Consider the following 17,299-nt stretch of genomic DNA (forward strand, 5'->3'; position numbering starts at 1 on the left):
TGGATCCAGAACTAGTTCCTCCTACATTGGACCCCATGTGGTACAATGTCATGGGTAAGAGTGCAGGCAGACCTGGGTTCAAGTTTGGCCCTGCCATTTAACAAGCTGCTTTTGCAACTTCCGTGAAGTTACTTAGCATACACAAGCCTCAATTTTCTAATCTGTAAAACTGAAGAATTGTAGTACCTACCTCAAGGAGTCATTTTTGAAGCTTAGACACTGCTGGCAACGCACCTTGTGGAGTATTTGGCCCATAGTAAATGCTCAATAACAGTTCTTACTTCCCCAGTCTCATAGGTTGATATAAAGCACTGACTGACAGGGTTATTCAATTGAGTCCTTAGGCTTACTGCAGGTTCAGTCCAATCTCATAGGTTGATATGAAGCACTGACAGGGTTATTCAATTGAGTCCTTAGGCTTACTGCAGGTTCAGTGACACCTTTTCCAGACATCCCAGAAATGATCAGGTTCTTAATGACAGACTAACCCTAACCAGCAGCATTTGACAAAGCTGAAGTATTCATTTATGATAGGACTATCTCATTCATTTCCTGGAATGTTTAAATGTCCATTCTCAGTACTCTGCTTCAGATGACTAAGAAACTTAGAAATTAGTCATTAAGCCTTTGTGGTGTGGCTGGACTTGGTGGCTCATGCCTGTTATTCCAACACGTTGGGAGACTGAGGCTGGAGGACAGCCCGAGGCCAGGAGTTCAAGACCAGCCTGGGTAAAAGAGCAAGACCCTGTCACTTTAAGAAAAAGTAAAAACCAAAAATCGAAAGATTCTCTGGTAAGTATAAAGTTGCAGCTAATATTTACAGCTTTGTTGACTGTCAAGTGCCAAGTCCTGACTTAAGCTATTTAGACTAACACTCCAATTCTTGCAATTACTCTAGCAGAGAGGTAATTTTAGTCCTATTCTACTGATAAGAAGCCAAGACTCCTATCTCGTCAAGTCCCTCAGCTAGTAAGTTTAGAAATGGAATTCAGAGCAGTTATAATCCTGATGCCATACGCTTATTAATCATTCCACTCTATGGATAATAGGGAGAGAATCACTTGAGGAATATTTCACACCAGCTGTGGTACGCCCACTTAGGGGTCTGCCCTATAGCAGAGGACACATCTCTAATGACCAGTAAGTTCAAGTTCCTGGAAGTGCTTCTCTCTTTCCCTGGGAAGTACTGGACCCACACATTCCATCATTTCCTAAATAGCTCAACTTCTGTTGGAAACTTTCTTAAGCAGGTGGGTGCACGAAAGATACACTATTTAGTCAAGTGTGATGGTGCATGCCTAGAGTCCCTGCTACTCGGCTGAAGCAAAAAGACTGCTTGACCCTGGGTTATAGCAAGCTACGATCTCACCACTGCACTCTAACCCGGGCAACAGAGCAAGACTGTGTCTAAAAATAATAATAATGCTTGCTAATCTGCATCATTCCTCTCACCTTAAAATGTAGCTAAACTACAACCCTTGATTCAGGGTTCCTTGGCTGACATCTTCAATTGTCAGCTCAATCCTATACCTATGCTAGTCAAAATGGTAGCCACTAAGCACACGTGGCTATTGACTACCTGAAATACGAACACACACTGAGAGACTGAACTTTACATTTTTAAAAATATTAATGAATTTAAATGTTTAAATGGACATCGATTTAGTTACTGAAAAACTTAAGTATGTTTGGAATAACTTGGGTATGTGAAGGTTTTCTACCTGTACATTTTATGAAACTGAAATGTAGTTCAAGCATTTCCAGTGAAAATTATGTCCAAATTAAGATGTGCTATATTTATAAAATACATACCATATTTTAATGATTTAGAATAAAATGAATATAAAATGTATTAATTCTACATATTGATTACATGTTGAAATAATATTTTAAATACATTGAATAAACCATTACTAAAATTAATTTCTCCCATTAAAAAGCTTTTTTTAATGCGGTTACTAGACAACTAAATTATACAAACGTATCACATCTTACTACTGGACAATGCTGCTATGACACGGCCTTCATACTGTCACGGTAGCCAAACGTGGCTCATGGTGAATCACTCCACGCTGGATTCTTCCTTGCTAATACAAGTTATGCTATAGGCATTTCCTGGCTATAGATATTATAACTATAGTTAAAACAAACGCAAATCCTGAAAGGAAATAGATACTACTTAAAATTCATTTTTACCTCCTTACGTCCCACATTCAGAATGTAAATCACTGGATCATGCTGTTCCTTTTTTTGTACTTCCCCATATTCAAAATATCCTTGGCACTTCATAAAAGTTAAATAGTACTGTAATCAAAACTAGTAAAACAGCCTTTCAGTCATCATTCTAAATACTTAAATTTCTATGTAATAGTACAGTAAAAAGTAAATCACATTGTTTTAATATTTAATAAGAATAAAAAATATAATTTCATAAAGATTTGGTTCTTCATTTAAGAAAAAGAAAGGCCACTGAAGACAAAATTTATGTTATAAGGTAGGCAAGAAGGAGAAAAATGTGACAAAGTTGCAAGATATTAAAAGAACAACAAAAATAAATGTGAAGTTAATGATTCTAAGGAAAAAAAAATCAAATAACAGATTTTTAGTTATGAAGAGAAAGCCCTGTTAAGAACATGAAGAAATTAACTGAAACTATGTGACTCATATTCCCAAAAAAACCTTGGGGCAGATAAAGTGAACGAAAGGAAGCATAATCTGTTTCATACTCCTCCATCCATAAGCCTTTCATAATAGGGTTTAGTTCAAGATAGCTTATGTATTTATAGGGCTTCTGAGTTCAAAATCCATTGCATAAATGGAAACGACAGGTCAAAAGCCTCACTGTGAGTACATCCGAGCAGTATAGAGTCACCTCTCTTCTCTTTCCCTTCTTATACACAGATACATGCAAGTTTTACTTAAAGAAACAAGAGAAGTGAACACATGCAAATTGTGCTTATTTGGTTTTAAAGCCCTCTATGCTGTAAAAATGTACTGCAATCATACTTTTAAGCCACAACCAAGAGAATCTAAGACTTGAAAATACTTTGGCTCAGACTCTAGGCCCCTCTTTTAAAACAAAAATCATGTTTAGTGCCTGTATCTACTATATATCCTCATGGAAACTGTCTTATACTTTATTCATTAAAAAGACACATAAAACTACACATTGTTTCAAAATGTCAATTCTTGAAAATATAATGGCAAAAGCAAATAATTTATTGGAACTTTCCTTTAAGATGCCTGACAAAATAGCTTGCATTATCTGAATAAAATGCTGATATTAGCCGGGCACAGTGGTGTGCCTGTAGTGTCAGCTACTCAGGAGGCTGAGGTGAGAATCTTGCTTCCACCTAGGAGTTTGAGACCAGCCTGGGCAACATAGCAAGACTCCATCTCTCTAACAGCTATTGAAGATTTACTAAGTATCAGTATTTTAAGTTTGTTACATATACATAATTTAATCCTCATAAGTCCTATAAAGTAGTTCTAAAATTATTTCTATTTTTTACAGAAGTAAACAGCAATAGAAAGATTAAACACATAGGCCTCGGTCACACTGCTATTATGCGGCAGTCAGGATTCAATTCAAAATCTGATTCCAAAGCCTGTATCCCTAACCACTAAAGTCATTTTTATATTACTTTTAAAAACCAGCTATTTTTAGGTGTATACGTAGGAAATACCAAATTGCTACTTTAAGGAGACAACAAAATGAACAGTTTCCAATATCTTGAGATGTTTTTCAAATATGTAAAACTTAGAAAAATAGGTTACACAGCAAATAAATAAAATGCACCAATAAGACCCTATTTGTAGCATTCATTAACTGCTATGAATTCATTTCTTCAGGTTTATAGGTTGGGCTATATAACCGCCCCATTAGAAATTATCAAAAGATATCTGACAAACATTCATCTTTGTACATTTAGAAAAATTTCACCAGGCAGGCCACAGGCACTTACTGAACCAATACCACACTAAAGAAGAGGGACTGACATGCAAGAGTCTCCCAACTTTGGTGGTGTACTTATGTACTTATGATTCATTTATATATTTATAGGTTATTTATATCTCTCAGATATAGCTAAGCTATATGAGATACATAAGATATAACTTACATATATATCATATATATAAAAGATATGTTATATATTTGATATATCTTTAATGTAGATATCTTTTATATATTAACTATATAACTTATTTATATATCTCGGATACAGTTGATATAGATGAGGTACATATAAGGTATAACTTGTATATCTATCTTATCTATAGAAACATATATCAAAGCTATATATCAGAGAAAATAATCAAAGATATATATCTAATATATAAGCAAACATACATATAAAAGATATATATGTATCTTTGTTATAGATCTTCGATTATAAGGACACTATCAATAACATAATATATATTATATATATAGATATATAAATAATATATATATTATTCCCCCCACCCCCCGCCGAGACATGGTCTCACTTTAACCCACAGACTGGAGTGCAGTGGCAAGGTCATAGCTCTCTGCAGCCCTGAACTCCTGAGCTCAAGCAATCCTCCCACCTTAGCCTTCCAAATAACTGGGACTACAGGAGTGTGCCATCACATCAGCTAATTTTTTAATTTTTTACAGAGACAAGAGTCTCACTATGTTGCCCAGGCTGGTCTCAAACTCCTGGCTTCAAGTAAGCCTCCTGTCTCAGCCTCCCAAAGTGTTAGGATTACAGGCGTGAGCCACGGTGCCCAGCCTAGACAAAGAAACTGATCACACATATACCCACTGTAGGTATATCTGTTCATAAATCATATGCACATATGCTGTATACATATATATGTATATATTCATTTTATTTATTTTTTTTCAAGGGAGAGCTCACTCTGTTACCCAGGCTGGAGTGCAGTGACACGATCTCGGCTCACTGCAACCTCCACCTCCCGGTTCAAGTGATTCTCCTACCTCAGCCACCTGAGTAGCTGGGATTACAGGCGTACACCCCAACGTCTGGCTAATATTTGTACTTTAAACCCTGCCTAGAAGTGTTGGCCAGGCTGATCTTGAACTTCTGACCTCAAGTGATCTGCCCACCTCTGCCTCCCAGAGTAGTGGGATTACAAGTGTGAGCCACCGCCCAGCCCCGTCATTTTAAACATATGCAAAAACAAACATTAAGAAAGGATGTAAGAGTTCTACTTCTGGCAAGGGGCGACTGGCTCATTTCAGACAAAACCCTCTGCTTATAACTAGAAAAACTGGCAGAAAGCTTCAGTGTAGAAGCCGAAAAAGCTGAGTGTTGAGTAGGCTCACAGAGCTGGGGGAAAAAAACAGAGTTCAAGGTCTTCCAAGAAGAGGGACAACAGGTCTTCTGGTGGGACCTAAAAGTGATACTCACCAGAAGTAAAGCAAGCCTGAAGTAGATCAGTACTCACAAGCACTAAGGCCCAGCAGAATCAGTCAGTCACCTCACCTCTGGCTGAATTAAGGTGATCTGCTCTAACCTGCCAGAAACTAAAGGCAATCCTCTCTGCAAGAAAAATCCCACAAAGGCTCAAATTATTTCCACAAGTTTTCATCTATAATGTCCAGTATATAATCCAAAACAACCAGGCATACAAGAGATTAAATTTTGATATAAAAAAGAAAACGGGGGGAAAAAACAGCAGAAATAGATTCATAGGAGATCCATATATTGGAGGCAGGAGGGAGTGGTATGTTGGGAGCAAGGAGTTGGGAAACAGAGAGAAGGTTTAAAATAGCCGGTGTGGGAAAGTGGATCAGGAACTGACTTGGTAACTGTGGAAGCCTGTAGGGCAGCTGGGGAGGGTCCACTGAAATGAGTCCCACTACATGTTCAGCCTCCATGCTACTGGGTTTCACACACTGTCTTGGATCAATCTCATCATGCAAATAAACCACAATCTAGCTAAAATAATCCTATACCTTAATCTTCTACTTGAGTACAAAGTATCAGTAAGATCACACTGACGCTGGAATTATTTTCATAATAATGGAAAGACCAGGTTTCTTCATTCTATCTCAACACCAATTTTCTTTTTCTTTTTTTTTTTTTTTTTTGAGATGGAGTTTCGCTCTTGTTACCCAGGCTGGAGTGCAATGGCGCGATCTCGGCTCACCCCAACCTCCGCCTCCTGGGTTCAGGCAATTCTCCTGCCTCAGCCTCCCGAGTAGCTGGGATTACAGGCACGCGCCACCATGCCCAGCTAATTTTTTGTATTTTTAGTAGAGATGGGGTTTCGCCACGTTGACCAGGATGGTCTCGATCTCTTGACCTCATGATCCACCCGCCTCGGCCTCCCAAAGTGCTGGGATTACAGGCATGAGCCACCGCGCCCGGCCGGAATGCGGTTTTTAAAACTCTGGTTTACTGCATTGAAAGATAATAAATTCTTACGATGTTGACTTATGTAAGTTTAATTTGAAATCTCACACTATTTCTTAGCAATTTAGGATTATCCCCACATAGACACATGACTAAATTCTCATACCTATACAAGAAAGCCAATGTACGTGGCTGGGCACGGTGGCTCATGCCTGTCATCTCAGCACTTTGGGAGGATCGCTTGAGGCCAGGGGTTTGAGACCAGTCTGGGCCTTAAAGTGAGATCCTATCTCTACAGGCAATTTAAAAAATTAGCTGAACATGGGGTGTGTGCCTGTGGTCCCAGCCACTCAAGAAGCTGAAGCAGGAGGATTGCCTGAGCCCAGGAGTTCAAGGCAGCAGTGAGCTATGATGGCATCACTCTAGCCTGGGAAACAGAGCAAGACCCTGCCTCTTAAAAAGAAAAAAACATATATAGTTGCAGGCAAATTCACATATATTTTCTTCTGCCATCCTCACTGCCTACTTTTTCCTTTCTTGAAAAATAATGATACAATGTTGCCCTTTGAATGGGAACATGATGCCCCTGCCCCACATTGAGAAGAATACTGTTTTTAAACTGCTTATGCAATACAACTGCGAATCTTTGTCTTCCCCAGTGCTCTTTGTAACCCAAAGCCATTTGGCCGGCATGCAAGGTTTACTATGAGGATATGAAACAAAGCAGGTAAGTCTCCACATGGAAACTGAACTCTGACCTCAGAGGTGGAGTGCTTTAACTAAACTTAACCAGCAGTCAGTGTAATCCATTTTGAGTGTCTACAACAAACGAGATATGTATACCAAATGCAATGGGGCAAGAGAGAGACAGATGAGACACAGCATGCCCTTAGGACTATATATTCTAAAAGTGGCTAATAAAAATAAAAGAGCTGACACTCTAACACGTAATGAATTATACTCTGTCTATAAACCCTGCCCTGACATCTCTCTTCTCCCAAAAAATCTTTGCTACAAAGAAGAATGTGCTAAATGACAGTTTCTTGAACTCCTGACTTCCAGTGATCCACCTGCCTTGGCCTCCAAAGTGCTTGGATTATAGGCATGAGCCACCGCGCCTGGCATGACAGACAATTTCTTTGAGAATCAGAGGAATGAGTTATTTTTATTGTGGAGAGGTATAATGCATGAATATTTTAAGAGTATCTAATTCCATTACAGAAAATCAAAGATACAAATAAGAGAGGTGAAAATGAGTACAGAGCAAACAGCTTGAGAAGTTAGACAGAGAGAAAGTAAACAGGGCATCTGTGTGCTAAACACAGAAAGGAATGAAAGCACTCAGAACCACCAAATATTCACGAGACCAGAGGAGACACAAAATACTCATGAAGGCATTGATATGAGGTATTAAACCAGCCAATGCAACTGGTAGTATTCACTTCCAGAGCTACGTGCCCACTGCCCAAGAAACAAGATGAAATCCACAGCTGCTCATCACTCTAACTGACAGGCAACAGGGTGAGTCAGGTCCCTGCATCTAGAGGTGATGTTTAAAATGTACTTGACAACAAAAAAACCACAAGTGCTATGTGGTAGGAAACAGAAGGGGAGAAACGAGGATATTTTTGTCTGTGAAAGATTAATATAGGAACACGTCAGCAAATTCCAAAAAAGAAGCATGAATTAGTAAAAATGCAAAGAAATTATAGATATGAGCCATCATACACACCCTGTTACAGTTCTTTTCTAAAGTGGATATGAGATAAATGGAATTTGGCCAGGTTCAAATTCGTTTTAACCTAGCCTTTCCACTGTTGCTTCTTCAACTATAATTTTACTTCAACAGTTCACCTTCTCACAGTGTTGACTAGGTTTCTCCACTCCAGAAAAACATGAAAGATAATTCTGTGCCTATTAAAAAGGCAAAATGAAAATCTAGGAACTAAATGGAATAAAACTGGTTCCTGTAAGAATTAGGACCACCTTTACAGAAATGTTTAAAATTCACTGTTTTACTAATAGGATGCTCCTGAAATGTTAAAGGTAAAATCTGAACAACAGTAGAGTAACCCCAAATTCCAAGTGAAAGTGGGAATAGGACAAAACTTTGAATAACAGCCACAAAAAGGTGGTACTTCCATGCAAAGTTCAGTTCAAAAACAAACCCAGAGGATAGCAGGGAGTCTAGAAAGAACTGGAATAAGGAGGCGACGCCAGGAAAGGCTGTAAAGGGAGTGACACTGTGTGGGGAGGTGTTGGGAGCGGCGAGAACAGCAAAGTCACAACAGAAAAACAGGGTTTGGTTGCACTATTGACACGTATTCCATGAGAATCAGCAGTTCTGAAAGTCACTTTTAATCGCATTATGCATTTTCACCTGCATAATCCCCTTAGTCCATTTCTTTTCCTTACTGAAATGAAAGATGCCCATCTTGGTCATCTTCAAAAAAAACCTATTAATTTGGCAATGTCCCATCAAAAGCTAGAAGAGGGAGGGCAAGATGGCTCTAAAAACATAAAAACCTAATTCAATTTTTAAAGTTAAAAACATGTTAGAACAAGACTTTCAATGTTTCCACTCTGGTGCTTGCCTGAAGTTTGAAGGCCAAGTTTCCACGGATTCCCAAAGGCAAAATTAATCTTTATCTTTCACAGTGGCTGTGAGTAGGGGGTAGAGAGTGGTGGCCAGGGGAAGGGTAACAGGACAAGAAGAATTAAGAAGTATCATCTGTGGCCGGGTGTGGTGGCTCACATCTGTAATCCCAACACTCTGGAAGGCTGAGGTGGGCAGATCACCTGAGGTCAGGAATTTGAGACCAGCCCAGCCAACATGGGGAAACCCCAATGCTATTAAAAATTAGCTGGGCGTGGTGGCACATGCCTGTGGTCCCAGCTACTTGGTAGGCTGAGGCCTCTCTATTAAAAATACAACAATTAGCTGGGCGTGGTGGTGCATGCCTGTAATCTCAGCTACTGGGTAGGCTGAGGCAGGAGAGTGGCTTGAACCTGGGAGATAGAGGTTGCAGTGGGCCACTGTGCTCCAGCCTGGGTGACTGAGTGAGACTCTGTCTCAAAAAAAAAAAACCACTGTGGCAGTGAGGAAAAAACTGAAAACAAATGTTCAATAATAGGGAAATTATTATCATTCGTTACAAATGTTACAAAGCCACAAAAAATACACATTATATGTCTATAATGAGAGAAGAATCTAAAACAAATTGTAAATATGACCTCAACTATGTAAAACACACATTCCAAAGAGACTGAAAATAAATACACCAAAATGTTAACACTTCTTGCTCTAGTTGATGGGAATACAACTGAAGTTTTTGTATTTTATTTATTTATTTATTTATTTTGAGACGGAATTTTGCTCTTGCTGCCCAGACTGGAGTTCAATGGCACCATCTCAGCTCACCGAAACTTCCTCCTTCCAGGTTCAAGCGATTCTCTTGCCTTAGCCTCCCAAATAGCTGGGATTACAGGCATGCACCACTATGCCTGGCTAATTTTGTAGTTTTAGTAGAGACGGGTTTTCTCCATGTTGGTCAGGTTGGTCTCGAACTCCTGACCTCAGGTGATCCGCCCACCTCAGCCTCCCAAAGTGCTGGGATTACAGGCGTGAGCCATCACACCCAGCTACAACTGAAGTTTTTATTTTTGCATTTTTCTGTATTTTGCATATTTAAACGTATTATTTTTATATTCAAAAACTTTTTTAAAAGCATGGAACCAAGGACATAAAGTTTATTTTTAATCACTAAGAATGTTACAGAGGCCATTTAAATATTAATATTGTTCCCCTCTTTAGAAAGAAAATAAACCAAATAAATACAAAGTTATAATAAAAGTTTGGCAAATTAAGAACAAAACACCCCATTTACTAAGTGCTGTCTGTGTGCCACACACTGTGGAAAGTCACTGTGACATGTGTTATCTCATGTAATAAATGTGTGGGTTTTTTTTCTTTTAGAAAGTGTATTTATCAACCATTTCAGTAGATATCCACTGCTTAGGACCCTATTTTAGAGCACCACCAAGACACCTGCTGTAAATGCCAAGAACCTACAGAAACAGGAATTCCTACAAAACCAGTTCTCCAGGGCACGAAGTGCAGACCTATGCAGTGGGACTGTATAGATCTGAAAAAGTCACTCTCCAAACTGTTCCACAACTTTTCACAACAGGTTTACTGAACCCTAATCAAAAAAAGGTGGCATCTAAAATTTTAGTAAAATAAAGAAATAAAGTTCTATACATATCTGAATGAATTATAAATTATACTAACCAAGAGTTTTCACATATATTTCCTGTTTCTTTCTAAAAAAAAATTAAAACAAATCTATATAAAGCCATTCATGACATTAGCCATTAAGCTAACAGGAATTAATGCTGGGTTTCAACAGTCATTCAAAATCTACCATATTTCAAAATTATACACCAAAATGACATATTTTCTTTCATATATATATTATAGTTTGCAGGTTAATATGGACTATCAATAAACTAAAATAAATTTATGATTTCAAGTAGGATAAAGAACATAAAATCCATATAGCAAACACAATTTTAAAAATTATAAAACCTAAGCCAAGAATTCACTAGCTTAAATTCTACTCTTCTTCTGAACACAAAGCAGAAAGTCATTAATCCTATCATTTCCGAAGTTATAAAATTTCAGAAAGAGTTTAGGCTGATGTTTACCTTTAATTAAAGCTTTCGTTTTCTCACATATCGCTTTCATCCTGCATAACAGAGGCAGATTAATCTTCAGAAAGCACTACCTTTCTGTTTTGCATAATAAAAGCAATGACCTCATATGCTTGTGGAATTAATAATTTTTCACGTCTCAAAAATCTTTAATAACATCCTATGGTCTGGTCATTTAGCTAGTGTTACTGAGCATCAAAATAAACAAAACTGTTCATTTCAGATGAGTCTCAACAACCTCCCACTGCCAATATCCCTTTACCTGGCTCTAAACGCCTATTCCTTGATAGCTCTCAATCCCTTACCCCAGCTGTTCAGCCACAAGCGCTCCAGACTCCTGCCAGTCTGTTGGCTACACTAGCCAGCCTCATCCTAGCATTCCTTCATTTCTTATCTAGTATCGAATCCATGTATCATCTCTTGCTACTTCCTTAGTCTTCCTATACTTCTATTGCACTCACCCTATAAACTCCCAGTCCTCATCAATTTAACTACTTCTGCTCTTATAGCCAATCTGCAGTCTATTGTTAAAGAGCATCACAACTTCACAAATCAATAACTCTCTAAAAGCAGTATCCACGAAACCTCAGCTGGAACCTTAATGCTGGCCAGATATTCTTCCTCATCGAGCTCACCGGACCACATTCCTCCAGAGCTATGCTCAACCTTCATGGCCAATCTCCAGTCCCCTGCCTGCCTATTCCAGCGCAGCAGTCTCACCTAGACAAGTAAATAGAAGCTCCACCTCCATCTCAGTAGAAGAACGTTTCTATCCACTGTTGAGGGATAATTTTTCTACCTGTACCCAGTTTCTCACCCACTCCCAATTCATCAGGGAGCATGTCTGTACAATCGAGCTCTCTATGAACCCATTCTTCTCATCAGCACAAAACAGCAGTTTTCTGTACCCTAATCCCAGGTCTGTGAATAACTCTTTGGAGTTGCAGCAAAAACTCAACCACATAATTATTCACTTTTCTATAAAATGCAGAGGACAAACAAATTATTAAAAAAAAAAAAAGTACCCCACAAGGTACTAGAAAAGTATAAAGAGTAATTCTTAAAGGTATAAAAGATAGAAGATAAAATATACTTAAGATTTGTTCTTTGAAAGACTCACTATGAATTTTCTCCATCATCTATTAAATTATTTTTGTTTTAAATAAACTACTACTAAAAATGATGCTTTTACATAGGAATCCTTATAAAATCATAGCTGCTTATAAGAGTTAGAGATTTGGGAAGGACATGCAATAACCAAGTAAGTCAAATTGATTCTGTGGTTGTCGTCCTTTTTTGAGTCACATATTCCTTGAAAAATCTGATGAAAGCTGAAAATTCCCTCTGAAAAATACATGCATTGTGCTTTGGGAGGCCAAGGCAGGAGGACTGCTCCCGGAGAAGGCAAGGAGTTCTAGACCAGCCAGGGCCAACACAGGGAGGCCCTATCTCTACAAAAAGTGAAAAAAAAAAAAATTAGCTGCATATGGTGGTACACACCTGCAGTCCCTGCTACTAGGGAGGCTGAAGAGAAAGGACTGCTTGAGCCCAGGAGTTTGAGGCTGCACTGGGCTATAATCGCTACTATACAGCAACCTGGGTGATAGTGCAAGACACTGTCTCTTTAAAAAAAAATTTTTTTTTAAACACTAGTTTTTGAATAACCATGTTTTCCTCAAGTTAAAATTTATTTACCTCTTAAAAAAATCTTTGGAGCATTATTACTTTTGTAATCATGAAGGAAAAAAGAGGGGAAGAATAAGATTTGTGCTTCTACCCCACATACCTTTCAAGTTTCTAATAAAATATAACCTATTCTGACCTGTCAGCTTTCCATGGAAAAAAACAAAGAGTGAGGGAAGGCAGAATAATCTATGGAGACATTCTAGCACATTTTTTTCACTTAAGCTGAAGAGCTGGAGGAAAATGTAAACTCTCCAGCAAAGGCGATACAAAGTACATGGTTTTGCACAAAGCATCACAAAACAGATATTCTTAGAATGTCTCCTCAGCCTACGTAAGTGCTCCTGGAGCAGAATTTCTGCTCATAAGGTTTCTGCACTTATAGCTGGACCCTCTGAGCTTCGGGGATAGGTTAAAGCTCTGTTGGCATTCACAGGGTAATCCCTAGGTTTCCCCAGTTACGCAGTGGAAAAAGGAAGGAGAAAAGACCCGTAGGCATCAGAGTGCATAAAACTATAATCAATCAAGAGGCCACCTGATATAATAAAAACTAACTTCCTGAATTAAATACTATTTCACTTTACCTTATTGTGAAATATATCTTTCTCTAGCAAGTGATAAGATGAGCACCGGTGAATATATGATCTATTCAATTAATTTTAAAAGAAGAGTTAAAATGTAATACCAATAAGACAGACTATCTTCTCTCTTCCCAGTCACAAAACATACATGATTAAAATGCGGAAGACAAATGGCAATTCTTCTAATTTGGGCTCTTTACAGTGCTTATCCAATGCTACAGGTATAACTCTAACTGGCATGGCAGAGAATTCCACAACAAAATTTTAAAAATACTTGCAGCAAAAAAGATCTAGAGATTACTGTGCAAATTGCGTAAAATGAAGTCTGATGGTTAAATTTGAATTAAGATGTCACAAATGGGTACCAATAATGACTTTTCCAGGAAACAAAATTTCACAGTATTATAATTTGCACAAACGTCCACCCCTCTTTTCATCAGCATTGACTCTGAGGGAGGAAATCATGTTGGTTACATGAATCCTTATAAGATCCAATTTAAGTAAACTTTTTCATGCTTCAAGTGGGAAAAAAAATCTAAAATGTTCTTTGTTGCTTTATGAGGTAAAAACAAGTAACTCAGGCCTGGTGTGGGGGTTCACATCTGTAATCCTAGCACTTTGGGAGGCTAAAGTAGGCAGACTGCTTGAGCTCAAGAGTTCAAGACCAGCCTGGGCAACATGGTGAACCCCTGCTTCTATTTTTTAAAAAAACCCACACATGACACACAAACAAGTAACTCCACTATTTCTTATTCAATAAATAAAATACATTTGCGGTTGGGAGCAGTGGTTCATGTCCATAATCCCAGCACTTCGGGAGGCCAAAGCAGGAGGATAGCTTCCAGGAGTTCAGTACCAGCCTGGGAAACACAGCAAGCGCTCATCTCTGTTTAAATAACAAACCTCACAGCCAGGCACAGTTGCTCACGCCTGTAATCCCAGCACTTTGGGAGGCCGAGGCGGGTGGATCACCAGGTCAAGAGATCGAGACCATCCTGGTCAACATGGTGAAACCCCGTCTCTACTAAAAATACAAAAAATTAGCTGGGCATGGTGGTGCGTGCCTGTAATCCCAGCTACTCAGGAGGCTGAGGCAGGAGAATTGCCTGAACCCAGGAGGTGGAGGTTGCGGTGAGCCGAGATCGCGCCATTGCACTCCAGCCTGGGTAACAAGAGCGAAACTCCGTCTCAAAACAAACAAACAAACAAACAAACAAAAAACCTCACACATGTGCACAAAAATAAATCCCCACTGAAAAATCTTACGCAGTTTTTCAGTTCATCCAAAAATTATTTTTAAAATTTAGTTGTACACTGGTAATAGCTTCAGAAGAGAAAAACAATGAACAAAGACAATGCATATATAAAATCAAAATATAAGCAGTATTCTATCAAATACTCAAGGACAGCAGTATCTGATCTTATGAAGTTGACAAATTGTTTAATAAATTATTTATTTCAAAATCTATAATATAAAAAGTACCTTATTTAATTCATTTATTTTTTGTTTTTGAAACGGGGTCTTACTCTGCTACCCAGGCTGCAGTGCAGAGCACAGTGTTAAAGTCATACCTCACTGCAGCCTCAACCTCCGGTGCTTAGGTGATCCACCCACCTCTGCCTCCAGAGTAGCTAAGACCACAGGCCTAAGTCTCAGGCATGGCTATGCCTGGCCAAAAAGCGCTTTTAAAGATTACTCTACCTTTGTTCAAATTAGAAAACCACAGTCACCTAATTCACTGAGTTTTCAAAATGCAGCTAAGATTAGAAAAAAGATGTAATTATTTAATCAGGTAATGGCTCTCCAAGAAAAAACAGGGCAACTATTCTCATAATAGAATTTAATAGATTTGTCAATTACAAAATAATGTTAATTTCCATAATTGCCTAGATACTGTCAATTTAAATATCAAATGCCCAAATGTCAACAAAGGGTGACTAACCAGATAGTGTGGCACATGCCTGCAGTCCAAGCTCAGGAGGCTACGGCAGGAGGACCACTTGAGCCCAGGAGCTCAAGGCTGGCCTGGGCAACAAAGTGAGACTTCTACTCTCAAATAAATAAATAAATGTGACAAAATTTACGATTTACTGTTTCAGAATTTTTCTTAATCTAAAAGGAAAAATAATCTTGATTTGTCAGTATTTTGATAGGCATGCAGTCTTTCCTTTCCACATGGCTAATGGTGATGAAAACCAGGGAGTCCTAAGAGATGGAAGGGTAGAGTGGTATAATGGCAGAAAATTTCCATCTCCAAAATATTAAAGCGCAGAACCTCAAAACTAAGATAAAAATAATTTGGCCTGGCATGGTGGCTCGCACCTTTAATCCCAGCACTTTGGGAGGCCAACGGGAGCAGATCACTTGAGGTCAGGAGTTTGAGACCAGCCTGGCCAACATAGTGAAACCCTGTATCTACTAAAAATACAAAAAATTAGCCAGGTGTGGTGGCACACGCCTGTAATACCAGCTATTGGGAGGTTGAGGCAGGAGAATCACTCGAATCCAGTAGGTGGAGGCTGCAGTGAGCCGAGATTGTACCACTACACTCCATGCTGGGTGACAAAGCAACACTCAGCCTCAAAATGAATAAATAAATACAATTTAAGAAATCTCAAGCTATTATAATTCAGAATTCTGCTAATGATGTGTTCTTCAAAGAATATTACAAATAATCATTTCAAATGCTTAAAAAACAAAATTATTCCCTGATTGAAAGGATATATAATTTCTCCCATGAGAATGATTCCTACGTAAAGGAAAGCCTGTATTTATTTGACTCTTGAAGGCCCTAAACTAGAAAGAATGCTACATGACAGTATCAAGGAGGCATACACATATTAAGTTAGAATTTCTCAGTAAACATATCATGCTTTTAAAGCCCATTTAAACCTTATCAGGGCTTTTTAAAAACTGAAGATTACCATACTATCAATTACTCTTCCTAAAGTAACGAAAATAAATTTGCTGAGACCTCACTTGTAGAAACCAAACAATGTATTTTCTCTTTTGTCCAACTAAAAGGGTGCCAATTAATGGCTATCTAGTTTTAAATACAAATGAAAACATTATTTTCTTACAGAACATGCACACATCTCTCACAAAACAAGCAATATCCAATAACTATACCCCTCCCCAGTTCTGTCTTTGATCCTCTGATAACTCCCCACAGCACCTACATTGTGCCAGGTCTATCATGACTACATTTGACAGAGGAGTTTGTTCACTGACCAGGTAATTCAAAATTTCTTCATACCATAAAGCTTGGGAAGAGGGCATGTTTCCTGTATTAAATTACACTGCGTATTAATTAGGCCTTCAGGCTAATTTTGCTGTTAATGTAGATTGTAACATGCTGCAGCTAAAGTAGTATTTAGGGAAGTTTATTAGAGCACAGGGATCAAGACAGGAACAGTGATGGGTCTGACTAATCCCCACGGAGGTGAACTAGCCTTCGAGTTACCTGTGTTAAGGCAGCTCTGAACCAGAGACGGTTCTATATAAATCACCACCCTTGTTGCAAAAACAACTTGAAGCACGTACACAGACAGTATGCCAGTTGGTTTATAGAAAAACTGCCATCTTTCCTTTTAAATTTCCCTAAACCACCATACACAAGAGTTAATCTTTTACTTTATTCGGGCTCCCAGCGTTCTACAGTCATAAAACTTACTCTCTTCCTTTCTAAATTTTGCTAAAAGATTTGATCTTTCCCTTGATAAGAAACAGAGATATAAAGAAGCACATTTATAAAACTCTTAGCCTTACCTGAAACTGATTCAGAATAAAGTTCAATCTTCTCTTAGGTCCTCAAGTTCTCCTTACTTAATGTCAATAGATTTAGCAGACAGGAACTCACACTGTGCCTTGATACACTGTTGACAGGCAGACGTAAATAACTAGTAACAATGACACGCCAGGAAATGACTGAACACTATTCATCTTATGATCCTCACTAAACAAGCATGGGCTCA

The 17,299-nt window shown here is 38.5% G+C and overlaps 1 protein-coding gene across 10 annotated transcripts in view; it reads right to left on the reverse strand.

The window, feature by feature from the left end:
* The window catches only part of CNST (consortin, connexin sorting protein), a 103,365-nt gene that overhangs the window by 81,443 nt on the left and 4,623 nt on the right, over window positions 1–17,299 (reverse strand). For 5 of the 10 annotated variants that reach the window (XM_078357173.1, XM_054248220.2, XM_078357178.1 and 2 more), the window contains exon 2: window positions 17,094–17,200. The exons of the other annotated variants lie outside the window; for them this stretch is intronic. The gene's annotated coding sequence lies outside the window, so the exon portion shown is untranslated. The remainder of the gene's footprint in view (window positions 1–17,093; window positions 17,201–17,299) is intronic. 10 annotated transcript variants of the gene reach the window in all.

This window comes from Callithrix jacchus, chromosome 19 (assembly GCF_049354715.1).
Source record: "Callithrix jacchus isolate 240 chromosome 19, calJac240_pri, whole genome shotgun sequence".
NCBI lineage: Eukaryota > Metazoa > Chordata > Mammalia > Primates > Cebidae > Callithrix > Callithrix jacchus.